Below are 16,880 nucleotides of genomic sequence, written 5' to 3' on the forward strand. Positions count from 1 at the left end.
GGCTGATCCTGGGGCCCTCCAGTGCTTATTGCATCATGAGGGGAAAGCTGTGGAATCTAATCTAGCCAGTGGCTGTATTGCATTTCTAGGGTAATCCCCACTGCATGAAAGGGGGACAGTCCACATACCCCCCAGCTCTGCTTCTGCCCTCCACTCCTCCCTCAGCTCATCTACTTCTCTGCTCCCTTCTCTCATGAGATCTCCAGCCTGTGGGGATGTCTCTAGGGGGTCCAGGAAAAGGAACAGGAGCATACTACTGTGAAGGCAGATGATTCTCATTTTTCTGTGTGGGGAGAGGAGTGCAGATCAAGAAGGCACAATCTGTCCCTTGCTCCTCAATGACAGCAGCATGAGTCTGGAATTTCTCTAGATTTATACTGGTTTATGGAGGAGACAATTTGGCCCATGAAGCTGGAGATGGAAAAACCTCTTAGGTCATGTTGTCTGTCTTCCTCACCATATAGGATTGTTATCTTTTGAACATTTACTAGAGTTTTGTCATCTTAGATGTCTCAAGTAATGGGGCTTCCACCCATTCCCTTTGGAAGACTGTTCCACACACTAATATGTCTCACTGTCAGGAAATTTTTTCTGATAGCTTTCATTTTTCCTTTTCTTCATTTCATCCCACTATTCTTAGCTATGTCCCCTTGGACTATCCTAAATAACTCCTCTTCCTTCTCATGCCCTCCAAAATAGAGACAGGCCAGAACTGGAACTTCCAAAACAACCACCTCTGAACTTTGGAAGGTTCCAAATCTGAACCCAAGCCAGGATTTGAATTTTCAGCTTTAATTAATCTCAATTTGAAATATTAGGATACAATTACACCCTGTCACTGTCATCACTTATCCAATCAATAGATAATTAACTTTCTTAATCCTTCTTCATAATTGATCTCTTCCAATGCTCTAATATATGTAATGGGAAAATACAACACACATTATATACTGTGTAATAGACCCAGGGTGACAGGGTGGCGGTTTTTTTGGAGAATGATGGTTCTTTTGTCCCTAAAACATAGCACAAGCTTCCTGATAACTAGAAAGACATTCATTTGTATTTGTTTTTGTTTGGGTAAATTAAAAACCCTTGGTTTAAATTACAAGATTTACAACACACTCCCAGAAGAGTTTCAGAATTTTCCAAATGTCTGAATTCCACGAGATTCATCCATCCCTTATTACAACTGTCTTTTCAAAATGTATATCCTTGAGTGGCAAAGGTAACATCTGATAATCCCATTTATAAAGGTAAAGAAGAGCCTGAGAAATTGTAACATAATCTGTCTGGATTTTGCCTGCTAAACAATGAAATTAGTTTAATGGGATGGCGGAGTTCTTCATCAGAACCTAGCTAGAATCAGCCTTGAACTAAAATTAAAGCTTATATCAAGCACCAGGAATCCCACTGGAGAGTGAGTGCCCCAATTTTCATCAGCACTCTAGTGACAGAGGACAGCTCTAGAATAATCACATTATTTAACTCTTCCGCTTTAAGGGAAATTAAGCCTTTTAAAATGTTATGCTTAATCTGTGGGGCTATTGTACAGTATTTGAAATTTCCCAGTCCAAGCTTTTAACTGTTAATTACACAGTAGCAAGCCCAGGATGCTTCATGTTGAGCTACTGTAGTGATAAATATATAGTAATGAGCACAGAGTATTTGAACCTTTTATTTCTGGCAGCCCTAATAAAGCAATTTGCTGATACTTTGACAGAATCTGTGAGTATTAATGGAGGCCACCAGACTACAGTCTATAGAGCCTAGTGCTTGGAACACCTGCAGCACTTGCCTACAAGCTGGTAGTATACAAAGTATGCTACCCAGGGCCGCCAAAAGAGGGTTCGGGCCCCGGTGAAAAAAATTTTTCGGGCCCCCCAGCAAGAGTGGACCAGCTAAACAGGGTCGATGAAAGGGGGGAAAGCCGGGCCCGGAATTTTTTCGGGCCCCCCAGCAAGGGCAGACCGGCTAAACAGGGCCGACGAGGGTGGGGGGAAAGCCGGGGAAGCCGGGCCCCCTTCTGGACCGCCGGGCCCCGGTAATTTGTATCGGCTTCCCCCCCCCTCGTTGGCACTGATGCTACCAGGCATCCACAACATTCACACAATGCTCACAGCAACACTATAGTACAGGGGTCGGTTACAGTATTGTCACAATTACCAAGCTAGCATCATCTCTGTCCCCATTCTGATCTCTATGGTCTTGTCTTCACTGCTATAAAAGATAGGGATTTTTACCTTGAGTAACTAACATGTGTGAGGTATCCTGAGGTAAAAACATAGTGAAGACAGGGAACTTTAGTTTTATCATGAGAGAAACTTCCCAAGGTCAGCCCTATACTCCTGCCTGGGGTTGACCTTGCCTAGTTTTCTTTGTGGAAAACCAAAATGCCTTTTCTTCACTGTGTTTTTATCTTGTGATAGCTCATGTCCATTAGTTACTATGGGGTAAAAACTGCACCTTTTGTAGCAGTGAAGACAAGGCTTCTGAGTGCACCTACCTCATTCAGTTCTTGGGCCTCCTGTCCCTGCCTATCTTGTGGGGGAATCTCATGATTTTTCCACTCACTTCAGCACCTGGGCACACTACCTTGCCTATACAAATAGCTTATCATCCTGAAGGTCTGTTTGGGTTTTAGGCACTTGTGTTTCCTTCCTTTGAGAACCTGTGACCAGTCATATTGACCAATAGCTGTCTTGAAGCAGAATATTTTTATTTAGCACTTGGAACAAAGCATTAGAGAAAAAGGATTTTTAAGCAACAAACAGCCTATGTACATATTCAGTCGTATCTGATCTTATGCTTCCCTACAAACTAAGTTAGATGAACTTTCCCCTTAAGTGACAGGAACAGAACAGAACAACTCACATTTTCTTAGAGCTAGTCTTGCTAGCTATCCAGGCAAACCCTTCACTTCTTTGCTGTTATAACTGCGTCTACATCAGGGATTCTGCCAGTATAAAATTTATATATAAAAGTCACACCCTAAATGACATTACTATGCCAGCAAAATTTTCACTTTCAACGAACTAAGACCACTTTACTTCTGAATGAGAGCATCTATAACTCACACACCTTCTCGGTGTGGTGTTCTGTCCCATCTAGTGGCACCAAGATCACTTAGAGAGAGAGATTAATGAGTCTGCTCTAGAGCCTTAGCTAAGAGGCATATGGCATTTAGCTCATGCAATAGAGGCTCATGTACTAAGCTCCCAAGGTTCAATCCTGCCTGCTGATAGAATCATAGAATTGAAAGGGACCTTGAGAGGTCATCTAGTCCAGTCCCGTGCACTCAATGCAGGACTAAGTATTATCTAGACCATCCCTGACAGGTGTTTGTCCAACCTGCTCTTAAAAATCCCCAATGATGGAGATTTCACAACCTCTCTAGGCAATTTATTCCAGTGCTTAACCACTCTGACAGTTAGGAAGTTTTTCCTAATGTCCAACCTAAGCCGCCCTTGCTGCAATTTAAGCCCATTGCTTCTTGTCCTAGCCTCAGAGGTTAAGAAGAACATTTTTTCTCCCTCCTCCTTGTAACAACTTTTAAGTACTTGAAAACTGTTATCATGTCCCCTCTCAGTCTTCTCTTCTCCAGACTAAACAAACCCAGTTTTTTCAATCTTCCCTCATAGGTCATGTTTTCTAGACCTTTAATCATTTTTGTTGCTCTTCTCTGGACTTTCTCCAATTTATCCACATCTTTCCTGAAATGTGGCGCCCAGAACTGGACACAATACTCCAGTTGAGGCCTAATCAGCACAGAGTAGAGTGGAAGAATTACTTCTCATGTCTTGCTTACAATGCTCCAGCTAATACATCCCAGAATGTTTGCTTTTTTTGAAACAGTGTTACACTGTTGAATCATATTTAGCTTGTGATCCACTATGACCCCCAGATCCCTTTCCGCAGTATGACACCATGACTTAGCAGATATCCATGTAAACTAGGCAAATATATAACAGAGAGAGAAACGTTCTACAATGGCAGAGGAATGGACTAGGTAACATAGTAGATCTTTCATAGTTCTATAATATTATTCAATTACCTGTAAATTTCTTTCTAAGAATTATGTTTTCCTCAGTGATGGAGAACACTTAAACTCTATGATCCTATACAAGTTTTCATTTTAGGCTAAAGTACTATAGGTAAAACTGCCAACAGTTATAAGAGCAAACTAGAAAGGCAAATGAAAGCAGACAGTTGTCTGTGTTAGTATTTCTGGTAGAAAGACTGCATTCTTTATTATGGAAGCATATAGATGCATGTAGGTGTTATGTTTCTTTTCTCAAAAGTCTTATTATGCATTAGGAGATCTATCATATATAATTGGAAGTGTGCAGTAAAACACTGAACAGCTAATGTGTCCTCTTACATGAAGAACTGGGGTCTGAATTTAGTGATAGATCCTTCAGTTCTCATGTAGGCAGAATGATAGGAAAAGACAGATAGTTAGTGGACAGATAGATGGTCTAGTCTAGGATCTGACTGGGACACAGGAGACCCGAGTTCAGCTCTTTGCTCTCCTACTGACTTCATGTGTTACTTCTGGGCAAATCACTTAATCTACCCTGTATTTCAGTTCCTCTGTAAAATGCAAATAGTACCTCAAAAAGGTGTTGTGAGGATAAACTCCATTAATGATTGAGAGGCACTCAGACACTTATGGGATGAGGGCCATAAAAGTACCTATATAGACATTTATATCTCCATGGTGACCTGCCTATGCTCTTATAATGGCACCCATCACTGTAGCATCCAAATACCTCCCAAGATATAGCCAAAATCACAATAGGCCAGTGTAAAGGTGCAGGACTCACCCGGCGGCACCTCCTGCTGGTCTTCTCGGGAATTAGCTCATCCAGCCGTTGGAGCGCCCTCTGCAGGCCGGTGATCCGCCTTGCCGCTGCTGGCCCCCGTGTCCCTCCCAGGACCTCGGTGCCCCTTTAACTGGGTGCTGCCCCCCAGCAGTTCCCCCACAGTTCTGGGTCTCCCCCTCCCAGGGGAACCCCCACCCACTGTCCCCACTTGACTGGGATCTGTTGGTGTTACACATCCACACAGGGATTTATCATGTTTTAACTCATGGGCATTGACTTCACAGCTTTAGTTGATTCACCTTAACTTTCCTGAGTGTCCCCCTGTACACATGCCCTCATTCTGGAGTGAAACTGTGTTCTTAAATCAATCATCCTCTCTCTGCTTCCTGGGTTTCCTACCTAGTGTCCCTGGGCCCTGATCCACCCTGTTCAAACTGGTTTGGGTGCTGCAGAGGAGGTCAGGCTAGAGGCATTAAGGTTACCTGCTCTGACCTTGTCTCTTAACAATCTTTAAGTGGAAGCTGTTAGAAGACTCTTAGAAAGGGCCTCTTCCTTCTTGACCCAGGCTCTGCTTCTCCTACACATTTCCATGTATGGAACAGAAACACCATGCTAGTGAAATTTTTATTCAGGATTAATAAATATTAAATAGCACCATCACATTTGTGACAAGTATTATCGGCTCTTTTCTAACTTACTTTTCTATACATGCTGTGAAGGGCTGGCTTCAGACCGGTGCACAAATATGAATTTTAATAATAGTTATCACTACATTTTGTGAGGTGAGCATTATTAATGCATTGGTCTGAACTTTACTGACTTCACTTTGCAAAGGAAAACAGTGACAATCTCTCTTGGATCATGTTATGGGTCAGATGGCAAAAAAAAATTCATCCCTTTTTTCCTTTCTTCTGGATTCTTTTTTGTTTGTTTGTCTCTTTTGGTCTTTGACAGACATTGACAAATTCCAGCAGTCAGCCAGGAGCATCAGGCAGGAGCATCACTGGATCCTCCAAAAATGTTGGTTCTCTGGCAGCAGTTTAAAGTGTGGTTCTGCTCTGAGGAGTGAGTCTAAAAATGGCATCATGGGATTCCATGCTTAGCTTCTCTCAGTGATTTCCATATCAAATGTGTTCAGTTTACTATAAAAAAGATGTTTTTTTCTATCTGCCAGACATGCAATCTCAACCTGGGCTCAGAGTCAAGCTGGATTCTTTCCTTTTTACACATCATCACCAGTAACAGAGCTTCTGTTGGCTAAGTTAGGCCCTCAGTTACACCTGTGGAACCCTATTGTCTTCACATCAGGCCTTCAGCGATGCCTGTACAGTTCCAGCATCATCAGTACTTTTGAACAGGTGACTAGAACTTATTGAACAGTTCTGTTGATGCATGACAATCACTAAAAAAATCAATGTACACAGGGAGCAGGTCTATGTAGTTGAATAGTGCCATTTTTACATAGTCTTTTTTAGAACAGAACTGTACTTTAAAGGAGAATAAATCCACTCAACATACTACATATTCTTAACTAACTTTCGTTTTTCTCATATTTTGTGTGTGTAGCTCTTGCTCAGTTCCTTATATTTCATTCTTCCTTGTTTTCTAGTTCTTTCTATTTTCACTAACTGAAGCCTCTTTTTTGTATTTGCGTATAATCTTGTCACTGTATACACTACCTATTTTTTGATGTGTTCACTCCTCCCCACTCATTTCCTTTAGATTTAATCACTTCTTTGTTGCTTGAGCTTTTCTGCACTTTATTTATTGCACTAGCAAAATACACAACTCCATGAGCAATGTGCAAAAAAGACATGCAGTACCCATTGACAATCGTGTGGATTCTGTTGTGTCCGTTGGGAAGATACTATTTCTTACAAAGCAAAACTGAAAGATAGCCCAAGACCCAGAAATAATAAAAGTGACACTGGACTCCCAAGTGGGATATAGGTTTACGGTTTTTGGAGAAGCTGAGGACATATCTCTTCAGTGGCAGCCAAACCAATGAAATGACAAAGAATTATAGGTCGTACAAAATATACTCCCAACCTATGCTTGCAGTTTGGGTCCAGGTACCCTCAGAGGGGTATTAAAAGTCTCTTAAAAATAAAGTAAACCCAATTTCTGAAGAAAGATCCCAGGAAATCTTGTCTGGCCACTGACTTCCCCCATTCAGCACAGGCAGATGGGCTACTATAATCTGATTGGCCCTTTGCCAAATTGCCTAAGTATTGAGAAAGGTACATAAGCAAATTCTGGCTTTAATTCTGCCCCTCAAAGGAACAAGACAATTACATTAGAAACAGAAAGGACAAACATAATATGTTATGTAAGCAAAGCGATCAAGTCATTTCAACAGATCATATCTGCTTTGAATTCCAGAGATTTAATTTTGCTTGATTCAAATAATCATTTCAAGTCCTTCCATGGTGACTTCCAAATTGGCTACCATCTCATCTGGTTCTTAGAAGATTGCTCCAAACTGCTCAAGATTTCTATTTTAGTAAGTGAGATCAGTTCCTGAGTGTAGTTTAGTAGGGCTTTCTTTTAAATAGTGATTTCAGAAAATGCCTGTTTGATGACATTGCCCTAGGGGACAATGCAATGAAGCAGAAACTTGGCTGGTGGGACAGTATTTGTCGGAGAGGCAGTTTTAAACCAGAAAGCTTGTTGTTCATTGGCCCCAGAGCATTTTATAAAAATAAAACAAAGCACACTAATTATTGAAAAAACATACATACAGTGACTTGGGCTCCAGTTCTACAATGGGTTCCCCAGAGGTGCAGGGGTCTGCACAGAGCTCATTGCTGGATCAAAGCCAGAGTCGTCTTCCTTATCTCCCTCCTTTACATGCACATATTACACACATGTGTAATCACATACTTTTCTGTATGTCATAAACCATTAAAACAAAAACCTTTACATTTAACTGTACAAACTTTTTTCAAAAGCCATTCCATAAACTGACTCTATATGGCACATGTGGATGTAAGTGAGCTCTGCCCATCCTAATGCAGCATTGCTTCTAGATTAATCAGTGCACTTCAAAATGGGGAAAAATTAAAGGAAGGCTGAAAAGGGACACACACACACACAAACACACACACACAATCCCCCACATTAATTATACATGAAATGTGTGGAGTGCGATACATTTTTTATTGTCAATGCTACTTGTCTGGAAAAGAGTTGCATAACTCACTCATGTCTCCAGCACTCATGAGTAAAGCAGTCATCCCAAATGTGTGGTGATGAAAACTTGATAGCACCTTGCAAAGTGTGGTGTGCTATAAAGTTTTTTTTGCGATGCATTTGGGATGACCACATTACATCATCACATATTCCCTCTAGAAAGATGCTGGCTTGCTATCACTCTCAACTAACTAATCTTCTCCTTTATGGACAATTCCTGAGCTAGTCCTCATGCTCAAGATGTCCCTGCTTTATTGTTTTTTTGTGTGTGTTCAGCATACCTTTTTGTTTCATTATGTACTATAGATAGGCTGAATGGGAAGCAGCATAGTGCAGTGGAGATAGCACTGAGCTTGGCTTCTGTTTCCAGCTCTAACATTATCCCACTTTATTATTCATTATTAAATATTTGTGTTATGGTAGTGCTTATATACTCTGGCTGGTATTGGGGGATCCACTAAGCTAGGCATCAAACACATGCTAAAAGACAGTCCTTGTCTCAAATGACATAAATCACAATTTGCAGTTTCTGTGATACAGTTTCCCCATCTGTAAAATGGGAGTAATTCACATTCTATGAAAACAATTTGAGATATACCAATGAATTGTGCTACATAAATGTTAAATACTATTAATACATGGGCTACGTCTACACTGTGAGCTATGAGTGTGATTCCCCTGCTCTCATACACGTACTTGCACCATCTCTCATTGAGCTAACATGAATATAAATAGCAGTGTGGCCTCAGTAGCATGGGCAGCAGCAGCTGAGGGATGGCTGAGCCATGCCAAGTACAACCCACCTGAACCCCTCTGGGTATGTATTTGGCATGGGTAAATCGTGCCTCCACTGCCACTTCCTCTGCTCCCATGCTCCTAGTGCAAGTATGTATACACAAGCAGAGGATTCACACCTCTAGCTCATAGTGTTGACGTACCATGACTGGATATACGTGGTTAAGTTAAAATATGACTTTCAGATAGCAGGGTAGGATAGAGGTACCCATGTGGTTTAAGGAGTTAAGAATTGTTTAAAGGAAACTTGTACAAATTTTGCTAGGCACAACATTCTTACATTTCACACAGTGAGTGCAAAAAGCACTTTGCCCCATAGGAATTGTGAATTGTCTTAAATATGACAGTTTTTACCTGGATAGATTCTGTCATGGCAAGAAACGTTGAAATTTAACCTCTTTTTTAACTCTTGTATTTGGTTTTAGAGTTCAAAAGATTTTTAAATTTACATAGCAAGTTTCAGTATGTTTCTTAAATAAGTAGCCCTGTTCAGAAGGTGCACATTACTCATAACAGCAACAGCAACTACAGTAACAAATGAATGCATGCATGTTAGAGTAAGTGCAAAATTGGTGAAGAGACAGTTTTCAGACTCAGTCTTCCAAAGGCTTATTATATACCATGAGGGAAGAAAAAGATTTTCTAAATGGAAAATACTTTGACCACTGTTCTTATATACTGGGTATTTCTGAGTTCTTCATATAATCTTACTGAAAATATTTTTTTAAGTAGTAGTTCTGATCAGGAGAAAAAAAGAAATAAAGCAAGATGAAATCAGTTAACCTCTTTGACTTTGGTCCCTGTTTACTACTGTTGATGTCATAAATAATGTCTCTATGTGCCAATTGACAGATACACCAGGCTGGGAAGGATAAATAAAGTCCAAGATTAGAGTTCAGGTCAAGTCTCTTTTCTCAGGACTAGCTTATTATTATGGATATTTAATCAACTTTTTTGTTTATTTAGTTGATTGCCCACAATTTTGCTCCACTCTTATTAGATGACCAACTCTGCAACCAATTGATTATTCTTGGTCCCTTGATTACTCTATTAAAACAGGTTTCATTGGACATTTTAGGAGCTCCAGAGTAACTGGGAGTTATGACTTCATATTAGGAAACAACCACCATGGTGCAGAAGAAAAGAAAAAAGGGAAGTGTATATTAATTGTCATCCATTTCTGGTTTAAAGTAGAACATATCTGAGGCCTGGGTTCCCCTGATTTTGTACAATATATTTTCAACAGCTGGAAGAGTGGGATAACTTTAACTTAATGACATTCTGCAGTACTACCTTAGATACAAAAGAGGTTTTCCAGCATGGTCCATTCGGCAGGATGAAGAAAAATGTATTTATATATGATTGTGATACAGAGGCCCATTGAAGGTTCACTACTCTGTGTCAGCAACTCTTACAGGCAGTGTTGTTGTAGCTGTGTCGGTCCCAGGATATTAGAGAGACAAGGTGGATGAGGTAATATCTTTTATTGAATCCAGTTCTGTTGGTTGGAGAGACAAGGTTTTGAGCTTACACAGAGCACTTCTTCATGTCTGGGAAACTTCCTAAGGCTATGTCTACACTAGCACTTTTGTCAGTAAAACTTTTGTTGGTCGGGGATGTGAAAAACAGCCCCCCCCCAACTGATGTTTCACTGACAAAAGTGCCAGTATGGACAGTACTATGTTTGCGGGAGACACTCTGCCACCGACATAACTACTGCCGCTCGTTGGGGGTGGTTTAATTATGCTGACAGGAGAACTCTGTCCTGTTGGCATAGAGCAGCTACATGAGCCTTATAGCGGCATAGTTGCATGTGTAGGACTCATGGATCTTGAAAAGTGTGTTGTGGGGGTTGTTGATCATTGTAGCAGTGGATAAACGTCTGCAGGTTTTGCATCTGTTGTTCTGGCAGGGTCTGGTGCCGCTTTGAGTTGGTGTGTCCTACTCTGTGGGGAGCTTGTTTCTGATGGTAGCTTGGAGAGGCTGGGAGGTTGTTGGAAGCCTGACATACACCTAACACACTGTTGTCATAATCCATATCTGAAAGGTGTCATACAAGGAATCATATGCAAACTGGTAACACCCTGGTCTTGAAAATCATTGTGTGATGTATGTGCGAGGTATGTATAAAGAGTTATAAATATGTGCCAGAATTATTTTCTTAAAATGTGTTTGGCAAGAACTGCATAAGCCCAGTCTTCCCCATACAAAGGAATGTGTATTTGCCTATCTGACCAGTCTGGTTGTTAGGAAGAGACAGTGAAGCACATTTACATGCAAAGTAAACAAAATAGTCAGGAGGGCAACTGGGGAAAGATTAATACTTAACTATCTTCATGGGGATGTAGACGGCACCCCCAGGAAGCCTTCCTTCCTCTTGAAGCAGGGTCAATGCACTTTGGGAACACAGCCTGGCATCTACACCCCAGAAGAAGAGAGAAGGTTGGTCTGGGCTTAATTTTCAAAGAATACATTTCAAAGTTTTATTGGGCTATAAAGACAGGGGGTTTGACCCTCAAATGATAAGCAGGTGAATCAACTGAGTATATACAATATTACTGTATTATAAAAGTGTATAGAGTAATGTCTTTTATGAAAGCCTGGGACACACTGATTATTAATATCATCGTGAAATGTGTGCATTAACACTACTTGAGGAATTATGAATATTCACTGATATTGCGCTTTTCATTCTGTGACCAAACACAAGGAGAAACAGGTTTTCTTCCAGACAGGAGGGAAGGGAGCTATCTAGCTGGCTCCAGTGTAAATTAAGCATTATGGAATCAAAACAGTGGAAGCTTCATTTACATATGAATAAGCAGGGGAATGGGAAGTTAAGAGGAAGGGAATAACAGCAGGAGGATTTCCGGCTTCTTGTAACAGGGTCAATGAACTTTGGGAGATATAAGCAGAAAGAGAAAGCCAATTTGGAATCTATCACCTGGGGGATTCAAGGGGCTGGAGTTCTTGAAATCACAGAATGTTGGATTCTTCGGCCAAGGGGGTTGATAACTCTGGGAACTGAGTATAGGTGAGAAATCTATTTAGACAAAGATGGTAACTTGCTGAAATTAAGTATTAGTCTTGGAAGCATATTGTTATGTTTGTTTGCTAGTAACTCTTTCTATCTTTATTCCTTATACTTGGTATTACATAGACCTATGACCTTTTGTTTCATAAACTTGTTTTACTTTCACTATAAATTAATTCAGCACTGTGATTGTTAACCCCAGTTAAATTAATGAGCTGCATTGTATTGTCTCTGTAAAGGAGCAATGAACTTCTGTGAGCGTTCCAGGGGATGGCTGGATGATTCAGGAAGATGTCTCTGGGAAACTCGGGAGTTGGGGTTCAGTGTTAGCTGCACAGCACGGTTTGAACTGGCAGAGTTTTGAAGAGTTTGCTGGCAAGTCAGACAAGCTGCTATGTCAGGGAGTGTCACACAGCTTAGTAATAGCAAAACTCTCACTTGTTGAGGCTGAGAGGAGTAACGGAGGGTACCTGGGACCTGGCTCCGCTGTAACTTGCAGTTCTGGGAATATTAGCAGATTGTCACATTGGCAGACAGTTTTGGGGAAATTCAGTACTGGGAGAGTATTGAGGTTGCTGTGCAAAAAGCAACTTGGACATGTAAGTCAGGGTGTAAGCTGACTGTTTGTATGTGATGTCAGGGCTGTGAGCCACAGCAGCAGAGCATTTAAAGCACACAGAGTTGTGGGGCAGGCAGTGACACAACCCCTTGCTGGTCTGGGTTGAACCCCAAATCATCACAATTATGATGATTAAATGCTCCCTAACCCATTAAATGCTCCCTAACTTCCGAAGACAAATATGTTCAGTCACATGGTAGGAAAAATTCCATTCAGCTGAATGAGTTGTGGAAGGAAAAGTTTTATATTTAATTGGTTTCAGGCAGAAGTCTCACAAACTTTCATAGAGTGAGTAACATGGGTGAAAAAACATCATCCTAAGCTGTATATGTAGTGTTGCCCGGGTTTGGGAGATTAATGTAATGGCAATGTGAGTTGTAATGAGTAGCTAGCTGCTGTGTAGTCTCTGCTTTGTTTATGTTTTCAAGACTGAAGCCGTGGCTTATATGTGTCTCGTAATGGTGAAGAATGTATTCCAGATACAGCATAACGTAAATACAGAGGACAAAACTCTGAGGGAGAGGACAGAGCTTTGCAGCTGACAGCTGCACATATGATGTCCCCTTCTGGAGTAGCTTAAGAAATCCTACAAGAAAATAATTAATTTTATAGTTTGAAGAGAGCACTCTGATCAATTTATGAACAAAGAATGTGAGTGTAATAAGGAAAGGTTTGTATCGTTAAAGCAATGGAGTACAGATGAAGTTCCTGTTTTAAAATACTTTCTGTTTTATTGATAATACCTAAATTGTGGAATAAATTATATAAACAAGTGACTCTTCATCCTTTTTTGCATGTTTCTACTTTTGGCATTTAAATCAGTTGGAACAGTGAAAATAGTTTGAGTTAATTCAGTCCTACTCTGAATAGTCTCTGTAAAAATGGCATTGTAGAGTTCCCTGTTAGTGTCAGTGATTTTCAGATATAATTTGATCAGTCGTCAAGAATAAAAGGGTTTTCTAACGGCCAGACCTGGTTATCTGATGTTGGTTCTGAAGAACAGATTGAATTATTATTTATTGTTTGGTAAGCACCGATACTGACTCATCACTGTACATTATGAGGATTGGGCCCAATTATGCAAAGACTTATGCTTAACTTTAATCATGTGAGTAGTCTCATTCAATAGTCCTTGCCCCCAGAAGCCTTCTTCTAGCTCATCCTTCAACATCCATAATACGGATTTTGCAGACAAAATGCAGTCTTCATTTACACCTCTGTGACCTTATTATTCCCAGAATTTGGCAACTGAAACTTAGCTAACACTTCTGGTATTGATGAAAGAAGGAATATAGTGCTTATTCTGTCATAGATGTGTTGGTTCTACAGTGCTAACATGAGTGTAAATGATTTAAAAAACACAAGAACCTTATTTTCAGGCACTAAAGTCACTAGATAAAACTCTAAATACACATAAGGATCTCTTTTTTACAAAGCCACCTTTCAGAAGAACTATACGGGAACTGTCTTTGTTTTCTGTATACAGCTAGCACAATGGGTCTTGATCCATGACTGGGACTTTTAAGCTATACGATAATATAAATAAATAATAATCATCTCAGTTCAGTGTGAAGAGAGAGAGAGAGACAGGAAAATGCTTTATTTTGTAAATAATGTGGTTTTAGAAAGTTAAGTATAACAATAGTTTGATTCACTACCAACCCCCCGCTTTAAAAAACCCAACATTCTAGCTCTGACTTTCAATACCTTGTTGAGAGCCTTCAGACTAGTTATATTTTATGGACCTCCCACTCCTCCTCCTTTTGGCTTCAGCTTGCCAAACCCTCCCTTCACTTTCTTTTCCTTCTGTCAGTCCCCTCTGATAGATTTGTTCTTTATTTATTTTAAACCATTAGTCTCCTCTGGTCAGCAGGAATCAAGGGGTTACCAACACCATCCGTACATGAAGGACAAGAAAAAAATACACAAAGGAATGTTAAATTGGTATTTTCAGTTAACGGACAATGGAACCTTGGAAGACTCCAATCCACATAAGAAGTCTAACTGAGAACGGTCAAGGTAGCATGTGAACAATGGCTGCCACCTGTAAAGTCCTGAGTCATGCATGGACACGTGACTTGCCCATGTGACTCCCCAAACTCCATCTTGTAGCTAGGTTTCTGCATAGGAGAGAGGAAGGGGTCTCCACTCACAAGAGAAAGTCTACTTAAGCCCCTGGGTGACCCCTCCATTTTTGTCTTCAACTGGCTCAAGAGATAGCCTCTCCACCCCCAAAGGATATCTGAAAGAAACTAGAACGAAGGACAGTAACCACAGGGGTGTGAGTGATTGTTGGACCCAGACTAGAAGGAGGCTAGTCTGTAAAAGAAGCTTACTGGAACATCTCTGAGGGTGAGATTTCATCTGTAATCACTTTCTTACAGTATGAGGTTTAGACTTGCGTGTTTTATTTTATTTTGCTTGGGAATTCACTTTGTTCTGTCTGTTATTACTTGGAACCACTTAAATCTTACTTTTTGTATTTAATAAAATCACTTTTTACTTATTAATTAACCCAGAGTATGTATTAATACTGGGGCGGGGGGGGGGGGGGGGGGAGACGGACAGCTGTGCATATCTCTCTATCGGTGTTATAGAGGGTGAACAATTTATGAGTTTACCCCGTATAAGCTTCATACAGGGTAAAATGGATTTATTTGGGGTTTGGACCACATTGGGAGCTGGGCATCTGAGTGCTGGAGACAGAAATACTTCTTTAGCTGTTTTCAGTTAAGCCTGCAGCTTTTAGGGGACGTGGTTCAGACCTGGGTCTGTGTTTGTAGCAGGCAAGCATGTCTGGCTCAACCCAGGCAGGGCACTGAAGTCCCAAGCTGCCAGGGAAAACGGGTTCAGAGGTAGTCTTGGCACATCAGGTGGTAATTCCAAGGGAGTTTCTGTGCTCCAATCTGTTACACCCCCTACCCACAGACAATTGTTCAGGTGATCTGCAGACACTGGCAGACATCTCTAAATTGTTTATACTGGGTTCACATTTTAATAGCTCTTCTTCACAACCACGAGGGCCAGAAACATTTTTCCCTGTATGAAAGCTGGGGTTCTGATATAGTCACATGACTCCAGGAGCTGGGGCCATAGGTGCAGCCCCAGCTAGAATAGCGCCTTCTTTTCTGTGTCTCCCTTGACTCTGCATTAAGTTTTAGGGAACAGACATGTGGGGTACTCTTCTGGCTTAACCTTGCAGTGTCTCTTTGCCTCAGTGGTAGTTTACTCCATTGCTAGTGTAGTTTGAGTTAAAAAACAAAAACATCCTTGGAAGTAACAAGGCAATTGCAAACTTTCAGCCACTTGCTCTCATGTGGTATCCTTTCCCCCCTCCTTTGTCTGTGTTTTATCTCTTTGGCTGCAAGATCTTCAAGGAAGCAATCCTGTTTTCTAGCTCTGTAAAGTGCTATGCACACCAATGGTTTTGTATAACTAACAGGTACCATAGTGATCTGTTTAATCCGTTTCACTTTCTTGGTTCTCCTGCACTAGATAAAAAATGTTGCTTGGATTTTCAACACTGCGGATGAATCTTTAAATCCACAAAAAAACATTGTTTTCACAGCAGAGAGGTCAAGCCAACAGCAACTTTTCCAACTGTCTTGAACTTTAGAGGGTTTGAATGTGTGGGTATCCAAATTTCCTTCGATTTTACCCATGTCTAGTTCTCACAGACACTTTTATTAAAATATCATGTATATATTTCTATTTCTGTTAGGTTTTGTAAACCATTGACTTTATATGTATTTTAATGGAGCATGAACTACTTGGCAGTATGCCTTTCAATTTCAAAATAAATAAAATTATCATGTAAAGATGAAGGCCATAGGTAGATTGTGTTGTATGACATAAAGGTTGCAATTGGGTGCCACTAAGGATTAAGGTAGGAGACTCTCTATTAAAAGGGTGGATAGGTAACTAGCCAGAGGGTCGATAAAGGGGTATTGTGAAATTAATGGCCCAGGTTTAACTGGCCAGCCATGTAGCCCAAGCTAAGGAATGTGGAGTTTTAAGGGTTTTTTTAGAGATCCCAAATGCAGGGGCTAGGTATTGGTTCCATGCTATGTTGGTTGGCAGAAGCAATTGCAGAGTGATCCTGAAAGGAAACAGAGGCAGACACAGGTGTTTATTGGTGCAGGGCTGCATTGTCTGACTTGGGATTTCTGCAAAAACCCATGTGCTGTGTGTTCATACTACTGTTTAGAGAAACAGGACTTTGTGTATATTTTGTAAATAATCAGATTATTCCAAGAATTTACCCTGACTCTGACACTGATTTCTCATCCAAATGGATGCCAAGGCCCCAAATTTTGGCCACTGCTGCTCAGTCAAAGGGGCAACATGGTAAAAAATTTGTTTCAGGTGTAATAGGGAAATATAGACTCTGCAGGTCAGCTATTAGGATGTCTGAAAT

Source organism: Emys orbicularis, chromosome 3 (assembly GCF_028017835.1).
Source record: "Emys orbicularis isolate rEmyOrb1 chromosome 3, rEmyOrb1.hap1, whole genome shotgun sequence".
Lineage (NCBI taxonomy): Eukaryota > Metazoa > Chordata > Testudines > Emydidae > Emys > Emys orbicularis.